This window comes from Accipiter gentilis, chromosome W (genome assembly GCF_929443795.1).
Source record: "Accipiter gentilis chromosome W, bAccGen1.1, whole genome shotgun sequence".
NCBI classification, from domain to species: domain Eukaryota; kingdom Metazoa; phylum Chordata; class Aves; order Accipitriformes; family Accipitridae; genus Astur; species Astur gentilis.
Genome location: NC_064918.1, coordinates 18,263,448 through 18,279,628, shown reverse-complemented (window position 1 = coordinate 18,279,628; position 16,181 = coordinate 18,263,448). Strand labels below are relative to the sequence as shown.

The window sequence follows — 16,181 nt, the reverse complement described above, 5'->3', positions numbered from 1 at the left end:
CTTGCATATGTAAAGAACCAACTGATTCTATTAGGTAGTCATTACAAGATAGATGACCATGCTGGATTTTGTAGCGTTATTTGCAACTGCGAATAGTAGCTATAGGGGAGAAAAAGGATTCTGCTCAATGCTGAGTTTTCCCCTGATGCTTTTTAAACAATGCATTTATCTGTTCTTCATTTTTCAAAGTATCTTCTCCAGCTGTGCAGTTATAATTCAGCAATATCATGTACACTTCTGCATTAGTAAATACCTAGGACCTGCTGAGTAATTATGAAATAACCTCATAATGAAATGCAGCAAAGAGTTCTAATTAAATTTTGAAGTTGCTTAACAACTATTCTACTTAAAATGAGAATTTTCCAACCGTGTTTCCTAATGAGTTCTCAGAATACATTACTAAAAATGTATAAATGATGTGGTAAATGCAAAATGTGATTCTCCACACCTCTAGTGTGTGGAAAACCATTTGTAAACAAAATAAACTCATATAAAAAAATAAAATATTAACTGATGTTGGAATACTAGGGCAAGCGCATGACATTTTTTATAACTCTTTGTTTTATAAACAAAATCTAAGAAACCTGTATAGAGTGAGACCAATAGTCCATATAATTCAGTATTCTGTCCCTGAAAGTGGCCAGTAGTGGGTGCCTAGGATAGCATGGCAAGCATATAGTGCTATTTCCCTGAGATATTTTTTCAGCAGTCTCTCACTCATGAACCCCCTAAGCCAGAGGTTGTACCTTTGCACTTAATAGTCCCTGATGGAAATTAAGAAAGTGCAACAATTGGACTAGAATTACAATAGAAGGTATTGTCAACATAAAATATTGGCTAAAAATGTGATTGGTGTATACCATCTTTCATTCAGGGATTACTAAATTATAATTGCAGAACAAATATTTTGTAAGTATAAGCTGTATTCTTCGTAAAGGAGTTCACTGGTATTGCTATCCCTTTCTAATACAAAATAAACCTTATTCAGGATGCTCTCTGGTTTAAAAGAGCTAATATGCTCACAATCACTAATAGAAGTACAGTTAATGCCATAATCCATTCATGTTCCAATATCAATTATTTTTCTTAAGTCTTTAAAAAAAAAATCAGAAACAAACCCACAAAAATAAGTTATTCTATCCAACCACTAAAATCTACTAATTTAACCTACTAGCTGAACATTTATAAGTAATATTAGAGTAATCATAATAGTATTAATTAATACTTGTTTGGATACAGAATTCATAGCAATACTAAATAAAATAATAATCATGGCATTCTTTTGAAAGATCTTTTTGAGAACTGTTAACTTCAGTGATGGTAGAGAGTACCATTTTATGGAAAATCTTTTTTAGGTTAAAAAAATAAATACACAGAACTAGTTATATTACCAAGAACAAGTACCTCAGTCCCACAGACAGCCTTATGAAGAATTTAATCTTGTCTTCCAGTTTCTCACTTTCTTGTATAATGCCAATACTTATTTCTTCTATCCTTTACATGTTTTGTTTACTTGAACTGTAAGATTATTAGTTTACAATCCTGAAGACAGCTGAGGCTGCTAATTTCACAAGGTAGAGATTACCAGAATGCAGCACTTTTCCATCATGTTCACTCCTTGCTCCAGGCTTTTGAGTGATGGCTAAGAAGACAATAGTGGGAGCAGAGGAGTGATTTCTACCCTAAGAAAGCATGTGAGTGGCATATCTTTTTTTTTTTTTTTTTAAACACATCTCAAAAATATTAAGACTTTTTTGTTTATTTCCTGATATTTGAGCCTAAGGATATGTATTCTCAAACTTTCCTCCACAATCAGTGTAGATGGTTGGGAGAGGTTGTCTTGTTCTGCTTTTTAAATGATTTCAGGTAATCATGTAGCAGCTGGAGTGGAGACAGTGCTGTCTTCTTACTCTAATATATTCCTAATATTTGTAGATACTTTTTGATATCTTGTGAAAATTTACCCAAATTTAATAAAAATAGGGTCTCCAAAGATAACCAGTTTACACATGCCCCCCCCATTTACAGGCTTTCTGCCTTAACTGTACTGCACAGTTGTGTGCTGTCTCTTGAAACTGAAATGACTGACCAGGACTTCCCTGTAATTACTGTCATTGGCTGTGAGTAGCATTCTGGCACTCAGCACACCAGCTAAGATGAGAGTTTTTCCTACCCTGCAGACAGTAAAGTCACTGACCCCAGCAGAGAGAAATGGGTAATTGCAGTGGGGGAGAACTGAGTTTTCAGAAAACAGAAAGAAAAAGGCAGAGGCTAGAGGAAATGAAAGCATCAAAGATGCAGCAAAACATTTTTGTAAAGGGGTTGTGCAAGGGCAGAAGACAGTCCTGAGTTTTTGGGTACATGGACAGAAGAATAGGAAGCAAAAGTTGGAGAGACACATAAGAGGGAGGCAAGGGCTAGGGGTCAGGTAGACAGAGAAGAGGAAATTTGGGTATGTGGAAGTGTAAAGAAGGGAAAGGGCAGGAGAGCTAAAGTGAGAAATGTGAACAGATGTGGGAAAGAGTCTGAGCATGAACTATAAGATGACAGTAGATAGGCAGAAACTGAAAGCTGTGACACTGGAAACTTGCGGAGCTGGAGAAAAAGAAGCTTGATGGTATGGCAGAAAGGTACAGGCAGCCAAGCTGGGGGTATAGTGCAGAGACATGAGAGTTCAGATTGTATGCAGTAGTATTTCTAAAATATCCTTACAGTCACTGGGCAAAATAGCATGTTTTTCCCATCACCTTATTCTCAAAAATGACTCAACCATTTCTGCTAAAATTTCTCTCAGTTTAGCCTGAGGCAGGAATTTAGCATGATGCTTGAATGATTAAAGTATGATTCAAACTGATCTTGGCAAATCAGATATATGGTTTAAAAAAAAAACAACAAAATTACATTCAGTAGGAACAACTACAAGATATTACACTTGAGGAAGAGCAATCAACTGCACAAATTAAGTATGGGCAAGAACTGGTTAGGTAGCAGCTCTTCAGGAAAGGATTTATGCATTATAGTGGATCACAGGATGAGTAAGCCTCAACCACATGTGACTGTGAAAAGACAGATGTTAGACAGGGAAATATAAAAAGGATTGTAACCTGAAAGGCACATGAAGTAATTCTCCTCTGGTCAGCACTGGTAAATCTGTGCAGGTTTACTCTGTCCAGATTTAGGAATCATACTTCAGGGAAGATGTCAACCACACATTGAAAGTCCAGACAGGAGAGAAAACATGTTTGGTGAGGAAAGGTTGAAAGAAATCAGGCTGTTTACCTGAAAGAAGACTGAAGGGAGGAATGAGGAAACATGATAGTCTTCAAATATGCATAAAGCTATTACAGACAAAGAGATTAATCTATTCTCTGTATCTAAAATAGGACAAGAAGTAACAGGCTTAAATTGCTGCAAAAAAGATTTGGGTTAAACATGATGAAAAATTATTAAAGGTACTATTCACAGAGATATCAAATAGGTTGCCTGGGGAGGTTGTGGGGCTCTATGATTGGGAGACGTTCAAGAACAGGTAGACAAAATCAGTCATGAATGACCTGAGTATGATGGATGTAGTTATACCTAGAAAAAGTAAGCTTACTGTCCTGTGTCACGACCCAGACTGGACAGACCAGGGAGTCATGTTTAATTCAAAATTCCCTCAGGCTAAATTAAGGTGAAATGACACCAAACGATCAGTTAAAGATTTTATTCATGACAGAAGCAAACTGAACTGGGGAGGCGTGGTAGTAGGTGGCAGGGTTTCTCACAACAAGAATTGGCATAAGACTACTTCTGTAAACTGTGTAACCATATACATCAATTCAGGGAATAAGGAGATCCCTCCCATTGAGTCACGAGGTTCAGAGCAGACCCCCTTGCTTTCCAGACTCCTCCTCAGAGAAGGGTCTAGGGGCAGCTGGATCTACTCTTAGTCTCAGACTTGGTCAACAGTTTATATCTTGAAATGGATGAGGTGTAAGGATTGTGGAAAAGGAAGAGAGAAGAAGACAGAGAGAGAAAAAGGAAGAGAAAAAGATTTTACCGGTCCTGGGTCCAGCGTTGGTTCAGTCAGCCGAGGGGTCCAGTCAGCCGAGGGGTCCAGTCCTGGTGGGCTTGCGCACCCGGGGCTTCAGTTTGTGTCCTTTTATCATCCTTGCCCTTCCTTCCGGCGGGCACCCGAACTCGTCAGGTTAATAAGCAGTTTGTGAGCCTTTGGGCTTGAGGGTCCTTTGTGGAGTAACTTCTCCTTCCCTGCAGACACTGCCATTGTTTGATCTTTGTATCAGAACAGCATATCAGAACAGGGAGCTGCGCACCCTCCAGCACGCCCCTCCTGTTGCTGATGTCTGAGCTGATGGGCTTTTCACCTTGGTTCCTTGCTGTGCAGGGTTTGTCTTTAAGCAGAACTTGCCCCACCACAATGTTTGGGACATTAACTCTTTCAGTCTCTCACATCGTGGTTTAACCCCAGCCAGCAACTAAGCACCACGCAGCCGCTCACTCACTCCCCCCCCCCCACCCAGTGGGATGGGGGAGAAAATTGGGAAAAAGACGTAAAACTCGTGGGCTGAGATAAAAACGGTTTAATAGAACAGAAAAGAAGAAACTAATAATGATAATGATAACTAATAAAATGACAGCAGGAGTAATAAAAGGATTGGAATGTACAAACGATGCACAGTGCAATTGCTCACCACCCGCCGATCAACACCCAGTTAGTCCCCAAGCGGCGATTCCCTGCCCCCACTCCCCCCAGTTCCTATACTAGATGTGATGCCACATGGTATGGAATACCCTGTTGGCCACTTTGGGTCAGCTGCCCTGGCTGTGTCCTGTGCCAACTTCTTGTGCCCTGTTGGGAATTGGCTTAATGAGAAAGGACATGGGTCTATGGAAAGGTTGTGCGAGCAGAGTGGTGTGTGAAGGAATGTTAGCGTGGGTAGCAAGACTAGGCCTCGGCCAAAACTGCTGGTCTTGCTGATATCAGGAGAAAGATAAGGACACTGTGACCTTGGCAGAGTTTCATAGACAACTTTGAGAAAGTTCCCATGAGAAAGTTACGGAACACGCATAGCTGCAAACCACAAGTGGGTGTGTTTTAGTAATGAATAAACATTAGCAATGTACCAATCATAATAGGACTAGTAGGCATAATTATCGCAAACTGTATAAATATGAGCTATCCGTGCAAATAAAGTTGAATCACTTCTATCACTCATATTGAGTCGACTTATGTGCATTCCTCCGCCGCTCGCAGTGCCCCTCCAGCTTTCTCGCTGGCTGGGCATGAGAAGCTGAAAAAAATCCTTGACTTTAGACTAAACACTGCTTAGCAACAACTGAAAACATCAGTGTTATCAACATTCTTTGCATACTGAACTCAAAACATAGCACTGTACCAGCTACTAGGAAGACAATTAACTATCCCAGCTGAAACCAGGACACTTACCTAAAAGGCTTCTTTTAATCCTAATTAAAGCTGACTGTCATCTACAAATGTGTCGTCTTCTCTGCCTATCCACTGCTGTGTACTCATTTCTGCATCTACTAGTTCCAATGGTTAAAGTGGTTTTGTCAGTGGAGTTCTATTTATGCTAGGGACTTCTGCTGGTACAACTCTTGTCACTCATCAATTATACCTCTTCACACATAGCAGGCATCTCTGATATAAACCTGGCTTATTTGGGTAATTGTAACTTTAGGATTGCAACTTGTACCGTATGTTGGCAAGAAATGGTAAAGAACATATGGTCGCTTTACCTGAACAGAAAACTTTTCTGATATCCAGTACTGAATCCACAAAGAAGCTAATTGCTATTGACTACCTCCAGTACTGAAAAACTGTGATTATCACAATCTGATTTTAAACAACTTTGTTTTGAAATAACTTTCTTAAAACATTAACATTTTCTTCCTAGATATTTATGGAATTTAAAAAAATATTCTTATTCCATTAAAGAAACTTTGAAGCATTGCTCCCAGAATAGTTTTTACTTATGTCATTCTTTTTAATGCAGTTCCTTCAATTAATAAAACCATTCCTTAGAGAAGACATCTGAAACATAAAGCTAATTGCTTCGATCTGTATACTCTGACTTGCTATAATGTGTGGAGCTAAGTGTATGCTTTTCCTTTTTCTCTCCAACTACAATGTTACCTATTTTCACGTGAAGAGTACTAAAAAAATCCTATCTTGATTTAAATAAGATCTGTCCATTTGAGTCTGTCCATTTCCTGTTACAAGAAAAAGGCTTCTTAAAATAAATTTCACAGTAGCTGGGGCAACTGAAGAGTGAGTAGTCAGAAGAGAACAGTCACTAGATTCTCATGCCAGAGGAAATAGAGGATATGTTCTTTTCTACACCTGAAGATGGGGATTTATTAGACCTTTTAGCAAATAATTTTACAATACATTACCAGGAATTAGTGAGATTGGCTATGTCCCTAATTATGTTTTTTTTAAAATGTCCTTAGTCTACTTTGAAAGATTTTGAAGTGGACCTTTATTATAATTACAAAATTGTATAAAAGAGCATTGCCCTCATAAAATGAGGGTCACAGGTGGAATGTAGCAAAGCTAATATGAAAGGTAATGGAAAAATCCACTACTTGGGTTTGTTACTTAAATGACATAGTTGGGTAAATGGATTTCTCTACTTCCTAGGAGTGTGCTTCTACATTAGTCTAGCAGCAATTAGAGAGAAGAGGTTGCTCTGCAAATTGGCTCTGTGAACCATGTAGTTCATCTTTTTATTGTGTAAAACATAAAAAATTGCTCCTAATCAATCCACTTCAACTTTCAGTCTAAAAATTATCAGACTAGAGCACTTCTAAAATGTTTTCTTGAAATTAACTGAAAGGAGATTATATTTGTATCAATAAGCAGATTATGGTTATGTGAGGTAAATCTTACTGCATTAGCAACATTATTACTGCAGAGTTCTTAAATTGATTAATGCTTTTAGAATAATTAGTCCACATTTCAGATGTAATAATGCTCTCTTATTTAATAAATGAATGATGCATCACTTGACCATAAGAGTAAAATAGCTCATTTTTTGAAAAAGAAAATAAATTATTTTGAACTTTCCTTATCAACAGGTAGTAAGTCACTTATTAAATACAGCTTGCCTCCTTGTCTTTAACATTTGTCTCCTTTGAGACCTAGTGTGACTTCTGCTTTTGTGGACAATAATATCTTGGATTGCAGCTTCATGATAGTCAATAGTTCCCACAACTTGACGGAATCATTGTGATCAGATGATAGGACTGGGAGTCAGGAAATGTGATTTCTACAGCAGGCTACCAGTATGACAGTGGGAAATTATTTAACCTCAGTGCTGTATTTTCTGTAATGTGTAGGCAGGATGTTCATGATTAGACTATTGTGAGGCTTAATTACACTTGAGATCTTAGGATGAAAGAGGCTCTAAAAAGTACTATTATCTGGATGGATATTTTGAGTCCAATCTTGTAATCCTCTGAAAAGCAAAACTATAATGCAAAGTATTATTCTTGATTATTAAAGCTCATGAGAGATGACAATTCAGTTTCATTATAACATTCAAGCTTTTGAAGTTTGTTTCTGTTCTGCATTGGAGTAAACCCAAAACTTTTAAAGTATTTTCACAATTAAAATTGCATTGAAATATCAATTTCTAGATAAAATATTATAAAATATTATCAATTTTATTCTCTCTGATCTGAAGTAACTGTACAGCCTGGGATGCTATAAAACCTTCCTAATGAAAGCTCTGTAGTGAGTTCTACAGTCTAGTTCTACAGTTCTACAGTTCTACAGTCTCTTTCATGTTTCAGCTTAGAAAAACAGGATATTTTCACAAAAATGTCTTTTGAAAGTGTTGCAACCAGATTTACTGATCGACGATTAAAGGAAGGAATATTCTACTTCTGATGTACCTGTACACATTCTTGTGAAAAAGGCTGTTATCTAAGGTGATTCAACTATGGCTTCCATATCCATTTCTTTATTTTTGCTGAAAGCAGTTATGCCACCTATAAATAATTTTCAAAATGTGATAATATTCCTATTTGTATGCAATAATAATATTTAAAAGTTAAAAGTCTATTAAGTAGATTCCCTCTGTAATTTTAAAAGAAGTATTTTAATGCAGTCATTCTATACAGCACATGTGAAAATTATATGTATGGACTTTAGTGACTCCAGTCTTCAGTTGGCACTGAAGAACTGAGCAGTGAGCAAGTGAAAGAGTTCCATTCTGACTCATAAATCAATAGGGGCAACCAAAATTCACATTTCAGTTGCAGGGTTTATTTTGTCAACAGCATGCAAGTAAGGGAAGAAACTTCCAGGTTGAATTTATAGGGCTAAAAGATACTCTGGAAGTCTGTGAGATCCAATCAAAAAGAAAATTTGTGCTGAAATTTTTATAGGGCATATTTCTGATTAGAATAGAACTTTATGGTGGGTTAGTCCTTTTAGGCGAAGGTGTCCTGGAACAATAAGAGGTATTTCTATATAATTCCAAACATATCTTCACAGCCAATAAAAGCTGGCTTTGGAAAAAAGCAGATTCTAATCTGTGGCGCCCTCAAATCTAATACTGGTGCAAGTTGCCAATAGTTCTATACAAAGTTCCCAACTATTGGCTGTATGGTTCTCCAGAACTCCAAGACAAGAGTTTGTGGCCTGGGCACTCAATCATGGTTAAACAAAAAAATATCTCAGGATACTTGTTGATTATATCACAGCCTCCAAATCTGGCTCACAGGCATCAGGTAAGAAATATTTTTGTCCTTTAATGAGTGCACCTGCAGCTCCAAATAGAATATTATATTGCCTATGACTCTGAGAAGGGATTTTTCAGAAATATTTGGAAAAGGATAGTGATGATCACTGCAGATAAGGGGTGTCGTGGTTTAACCCCAGCCAGCAACTAAGCACCACGCAGCCGCTCACTCACTCCCCCCCCCCACCCAGTGGGATGGGGGAGAAAATCAGGAAAAAGAAGTAAAACTCGTGGGTTGAGATAAGAACGGTTTAATGGAACAGAAAAGAAGAAACTAATAATGATAACTAATAAAATGACAGCAGGAGTAATAAAAGGATTGGAATGTACAAACGATGCACAGTGCAATTGCTCACCACCCGCCGATCAACACCCAGTTAGTCCCTGAGTGGCGATTCCCTGCCCCCACTTCCCAGTTCCTATACTAGATGGGACGTCCCATGGTATGGAATACCCTGTTGGCCACTTTGGGTCAGCTGCCCTGGCTGTGTCCTGTGCCAACTTCTTGTGCCCCTCCAGCTTTCTTGCTGGCTGGGCATGAGAAGCTGAAAAATCCTTGACTTTAGTCTAAACACTACTTAGCAACAACTGAAAACATCAGTGTGTTATCAACGTTCTTCTCATACCGAACTCAAAACATAGCACTGTACCAGCTACTAGGAAGACAGTTAACTCTATCCCAGCTGAAACCAGGACAGGGGTTGGCTGGAGCTGAAACAGAATTTGGAATATAAGGAATAGGGCAGTATTAGGGTTACTGACACCAGGGTGGAAGACTGCAAGTCTACATTATATTGGACCTGTTTATTATAAGCTATCTCAAGGAAAGGAAGTAGATAAGTAAGTGTCACAGAGGCTCACACAATCAAATTAAACAGGTGTTAAAAATCAACAAATTTATTCTTCAATAAAAATCGTTTAGAACTCTGACAACATTAGTAAACCACAGGTTCAATGATGTAAGGGAAAATTAGTACTACACAACTGACTTAAGAATTCTTAAGCTTTAGAAATGGTAACCCAAAATGCGCATATCACTCACCTAAAAGATGAGGGCTCTCAACCTGCAGGAGTTACCTTGGATGGCGTCCTGACCCAAGGGGAGAGTCCCCGACTGCAGACCTGCTGCTCGGAGGAGGACTGGCTCAATTTGCCCTCTGGCGGGGCCCTGTTTATACCCTAGTCGAATCTGAGCTGTGGTCATATTAGTCTTCATTGGCCGAGGGTCAACACTTCTTTATTCCTGATGTGCGTACCTGGTGGTTGTAACTTGACCCCACTGTGTGGACGGGGCGGCTCAACCCCCAAACCGTGGCTTCTAGGTTTTTTTTTCCTCTTTTCCATGGCCAGAGAAGTTTTGCTCTCTATCAGGGTGGGTGTACCTGCCACAGTAGGTGAAAATAGTATTTAGTGCCAGTATTATGGGAGCTTTGAAAAATATTACTAGATCTCTTGGAACTCACATTAGATACAGATGTAGACTTAGCTTAGTTGCCACCACATTTATCAGCACATAAATGCAGATTTATTTATGTACAAACACGAAGCTATATAAGCATGTATATCTGTATATAAATACAGATGTGCATATTTTCCCATTTGTTCCAGAAAAAGAAGAGGACTATGGAATTAAATTATTTACCTGTTCGTTGATATGTGATTATCAACCTCTGGGAAGAGTGACATGTTTTGTTTCTTAGAGACCTCAACCACAATTCTAGCTTGATATCACCTAGCAAAGAAAATCAATAGTTTTTTTCATGTTCTTCAATATAGTGTGCTTGAAACCAACATAAAATCTTTTCTACGGCAGTGTTCTACAACATGCTGTTCCCTTAGAGTTCAGGAAAATCAAGCACTTGCTACAATCATAGCCTGTCTTTAAGCATCCCACATAACTTCCACTCAGAAGTGACTGTTGGTATAGTTCTATATCTGTGATTCTTTTTATGGTTCCCAGCCCCAAAAACTAATTAAGCATTGGTCAGAGATTCAAACTTACACGAGCTGGCAACTGAACAGCAGCCACACTCTTTCAGTCCTCCACACTGGTCTCTCAGGCAGGAGAATCATAGGTGAATTTGTCAGATCTATGTTTTCCTAGGAGTCCCTGACAAAGTAGGGATCAAAAAGTATCACATCTCCCAATCTCTCTTATGCAGAGAAGCAAATCATTGAACCTACCCTTAGGAACTTAATTCTCCAAATAATTAAGTCAACAGACTCTTCTGTTAAAAGGTCTGTGTCTGGAATTTTTTGTGAGCTATTCTTATACTCAAGTGAAGGTAAATAATTCTGTTGAATAATTCTTCTGGCCAGGCAGCAGAAGTTTCTGATAGGTCTTTGACAAAGAATTCAGATACTGATTAAATTTATTAGTCCTTCAAGATCTTGCTATGTTTTTCTTTACCAGTATGGGCCTGGTATAAGTTCACTGACTAATCACAGCTGCTGATGCTTTGTGGGAAGGATGCTGCCTGGAATATTTTAAATAGTTTTAAAATTCATTTTTACTCCCTGTTGTTCATAAAAATCCTTAATAAATTAAAAATTGTTCTTTTACTGAGATTATTAATTTAGTAATTTTTAAATAGAAAGGAGGAACAGTACAAGATTTGCATTTAAAACTTCAGCAAAGTCTCAACTAGCATGTATGGTGAAGTTATGACAACTGTTGACAGAAAAAAGTGAAGAATTGGGAATATACATTTAAAGTTATTGTTGTTTTATTAGGAATTTTAAATTTTGGTATAAGACATCACTCAGTTTCCACAGATGTGAAAATACTTCATTGTCTTAAGAGAGAAGTATGAATCTTAAGTAACTACCATTAAATACAGTGCTATGAAATATCTAAATGGGGATACTCTAGATACCTAGATAATTTATTTTTAGGTTTTTAATTTTTCAGGATTTTAGATTTTAGGTTCAGTGTTTCTCACAGTAAGATTTTTCAGAGTTTTCAGAATTCGCTGTGCCAGAAAATCAGCCAACTCTCAACCCAAAGGAGTATGGAATCAGGCACTGGGCTTCGGACTGGGTGTTCAATGACAGTAGAGTTTAGCTAATGAGTGCAAAACTGCAGTGGTTAGAATGTGACCGACCAATCTTCTGGTATAGTGGCATTCTCAATGTGGGTTTAGGTACTTAAACTAATAGCAGAACATATACCACGGGTAACACCTGAGTGAATGGCTGCTGTGAGAAGACACCTTAATAGTTGGCAGTGTGATGCCTTACAGAAAAAGGCTACTCTGCCTAAGCCACCTGGTGGCAGATAATATTGGAAGTATTGGATACTGCATTAATGGAGAAAGTCTGTAATACCGTGACTAGGAAGACCAGATGCAGAATGACCTTTATCTTCAACACATTTGATTCACAAAGAAGCAGCTGACTTTTTGTAAAATATTTTTGTGTTTTGGAACTGACTGTCCCCTACTTTGATATTTTGACAGTTTACTTGATCTATAGAGGGTAAAATACCTCAGATGCCTCACTTCAGACAAAGCTCCAGAGGGAGGAATCGGCTCCCTAGGCCTGGGGCTGCAGGCAGTGCCTGGTGCAGGTGGAAGCGATGTCCTCATCTGCAGGAAGGGTGTCCTGGCCAAGGAGCTTCATTGCCAACTTAAGGAGATGAGTGAACAGACTGCACAGCATCAGGGAAGATAATAAAGAAAAAAAAGACAAGATTTTCACAGAAACCCTGCAGAGACCAAAGCCTAATTGCACAAAAACAGAGATAGCCAGAGACTGTGTTCGACTGTGGGGCAAATAGAGATGTGGAGAGGGCTGGAAGCAGTTGACTTCTGGTAACAGGAGGATGGCTTCTGTTCTGCCTGCAAATCTGCAATTGCAGATTAAGCTCAGTGCCCTGGTAGCAGGCAAGGGGCAGAAAGCCCTGTCTGGAGAAGCGACAGTGGCATCTGAGCCAGAATCCTGCAGGAGCACCAGAAGGAAGCAGTGAGTGATAGTGGGTGACTCCCTGCTGCAGGGGACAGAGACCCCCATCTGCTGACCTGACTTGCTGTCTAGGGAGGTTTGCTGCTTGCTGGGGGCTTGGATCTGGAATGTCGTGGAGAAACAGATGAGGCTTTTCCAGCCCTTGGACTATTCCTCCCTGCTGCTCATCCCTGTGGATACCAATGATACAACCAAGGGAGACCTTGAGCATATCAAGAGCGATTGCATGGCTCTGGGGGATGAGGGTCAAGGGCATGAGGGCCCAGGTTGCATCTCATCTATCCTGTTGGTGAAGGGGAAAGGCTTGGAGAGGAGCTGATGGATCCTGCAGGTCAACACCTGGTTGTGCAGCTGGTGTCATGGGCAGGGATTTGGCTTTTATCACCACAGGACCCACTTTGTGGATTGAGAACTGCTAGGAAGAGATGGGATCCACCTAGCAAAGTGGCGCAAAAGCATCTTTGTCAACAGGCTGGCCAACCTGGTGAGGAGAACTTTAAACTAGGAATGATGGAGAGGGAGATGGCAAACCACAGTTAAGTGAGGAAGTGTTGGAAAGTAATGGATGCAGGGTGATGGGAACAAGCAAAACCTCAGAAATTGTAGGGTTTGGCGTTCGGAAGATCTCGCGATGTCACGGAAAGACAGAGGGTTAGTCGCAGCCCTATGACGTATCTGTAACCCCGCCTACCCTTGTTAATATAAAAGGAATCAACTGCGCAATAAAAGGCGGAAGTTGGTGCTCAGACCGTGTGTGTTGTCTGTCTCTTTCCCTGGTTCGGGCACGACCAGTGATCTAATCGCGGCACCCCACTAGGGAATTCCTGGCAAGGGGGAGACAGGAGTCGCATATAAAATCTTGTCGACACTGTCAAGCGGAAAATGAATCGAGTGCTCATATCATTGGGTACTGCCCCGCGGTGCAAGACGCCAGAATTAAAAGACACAACCAATTGTGCGATTTATTGATAGCTGAAGTAAAAAAGAAGGATTGGATCGTATTCCAAGAGCCCATACTAAAAGATGAACAAAATGAGATCTACAAGCCTGATCTTGTATTCGTAAAAGGGGACCAGGCGATGGTGGTTGATGTAACAATTCGATATGAGAGTAAACCGTCATCACTGGCAGACGCGGCGGCAGAAAAAGTAAAGAAATATTGCCATCTTAAAAGTCAAATTCAAGAATTGACGAATGCTAAAGATATCAAATTTAAGGGATTCCCTGTGGGCGCACGAGGTAAATGGTATTCTGGCAATTACGAGGTGTTGAAAGCATTAGGAATCTCAACCTCCCGACAAGAAAGAATTGCGCGATGTATGTCAAGGAAAGCTTTATTTACTTCTGTCGATATCGTACATATATTTGTGAGTCATTCGAGATCTCTTGTAAGGACGTAATTATTGTTACTGTTCTGGTTGTATTGTTTTTTGCTGTATTACTGTTGGTTGTTCTTATTGTATCTATTGCTCTGTCTCCTATTGCTCTTGCTTTATTGTCATTTGTTGCCTTGCTGTTTGACTATTGATTCTTCAATAAAACTACCCCTGGTACTCCTGCTCTGTTACCCTGGCCCTGGAAAGGTTGGGAGAGTAAGCTGGAACTCGTATTCATGACGTGTCACATCAAGCCAAATTTTAAAGACAAAACATGAATTGGAATTGACAAATTTTACCAATTTGGACTACTTACTGGACTGGACACAGGTGGACGGGCCACCTTTACTTAACTCGGAAAAGAAACACATATACTTTTATGTGTTTGTTAAATAGCGAACGCTACATAGTGGTGACCCTGACGTGATCGGTCGCACAGGCGACGATGGAACTTGCGCAGGTGATTAAGGTGTTAAAGATATTGGTTGATGAGGTGGGTGCCCGCGGTTCGATTAGGAAGGGCCCCACGGGCGAATGCATCCTATGGATGCTGCGCCGGGGAGGCATTGGAGCTCCTAGAAAAGTTTTAAGCCCCCAAAAATGGGGAGAGATTCGGGAGTTTTTGCTCCAATCTGCGCTCGCGGGCGAGCGCGGAGCTGCTGAACGATTACAAAGTTGGGGGAAGGTGGAGAAGGCGGTCGCGGCAGGACGGAAGGCTGGGGCGTGCTGGTTGGCAGTGCGAGCTGCTTTGCGGATGAAGCGCCGCCTCAGGAACAGCGGGAGATAGTGCCCCCGGGGACAGTGAGTCAGACTCAGACGGAGTGGGCAGCCGTGGAGCGGGGTTCACAGAGTGGTCCATCTCTGATTGAGGGCATGGACGCGGAGGGTACGGCAGAGACGGAGGTTTTTCCTGTAGGGACGGCACCAGCGGGGACGGATGTGCCCCCTCCGCAGTATCTATGGGAGGAACGGCCACCCGCGGAGGTGATAACTGGGAGGCAGCGGGGGTTGGAGACTGTGGCAGAGGAGGAAACACCACCCCACCCCACCCCCCTCCGCGGGGGAAATCAGGCGCCCTTGCCGGGAGAGCGGACTGAGCCTATGCCTGCTGAGCCGTCATCTGCACCCCCCTCCGGCGCTTCCTCCGCCCCCCCCCCTCCCTCCCCTCCCTTTCCGCCCCCCCTCCGCCCACTTGCAGCGGCGCGTGTCGGCCGGCCCCCGGGCAGAACCATCCGCGCCACCGCCCGTTAATCCATCCCGCCTCTCGGAACCAGAGACAGTGAAACCAACTGCGCCCGCGATAGACGCGGAGCCGCCTGTAATAGCCGCTGCAGGTGAGAGGGAGAGGCATTGAAGGGGAGTAATAAAAAATGCCCTTGTGGACGGGACTATGCTCCAAGCATTTCCAGTTGTTATACAAAAAGGATGGGAGGTGCTTCACTGGAAAGTCCTTGAGAAATTAAGGACTGCTGTGAGTCAGTACAGAATCCGCTTATTGATAAAGCCAGTAAGAAACCCTCGGTCAAGTGGTTTAATTGTGGTAAACTTGTACACATCAAGAGCCAATGTAGAGTTTCTGCTAACAAAAAGACGGTGCAACAGTTGTAAGAAAGATAACCATACCACCAAGAATGCAGGAAGAAGGGAAACTTTACACCGAGCGCGAAGGCCCCTCGCGCGATGACACAAATGCAAGGGGTTTGGGCTCCCAGCCCTCAGGCAGCCTCGCAACTGCCAGATCCGCCGCTGCAGGAAGCTCCGGAGTGGACGTGGAAACCGCAGTACACATTCAACATAAAGGGACCATTGGGGTTTGGGCTTAGTGCATTTTTAATGGGGTGATCTTCAACAGCTCTAAAAGGAATTCTGGTGCTCCCAGGGCTTATTGATGCAGATTATTGTGGGACTGTGAAAATCATGATTCATGTTTTAATCCCTCCTGTTTCTATTCCTAAGGGTACCAGAATAGCACAATTAGTTCCATTCAGGTCGTGTGTTCTGAACCCAGGTGAAGTACAACGTGGAGATGGTGGATTCGGCTCCCCAGGGAAACCGCAGGTATACTTTGCCA

General features: G+C 41.2%; 1 protein-coding gene across 2 annotated transcripts in view; it reads right to left on the bottom strand.

Annotated features, from left to right (window-relative positions):
* LOC126035336 (uncharacterized) overlaps nt 1–16,181 on the bottom strand; it is a 141,275-nt gene that overhangs the window by 110,698 nt on the left and 14,396 nt on the right. The window lies entirely within an intron of this gene.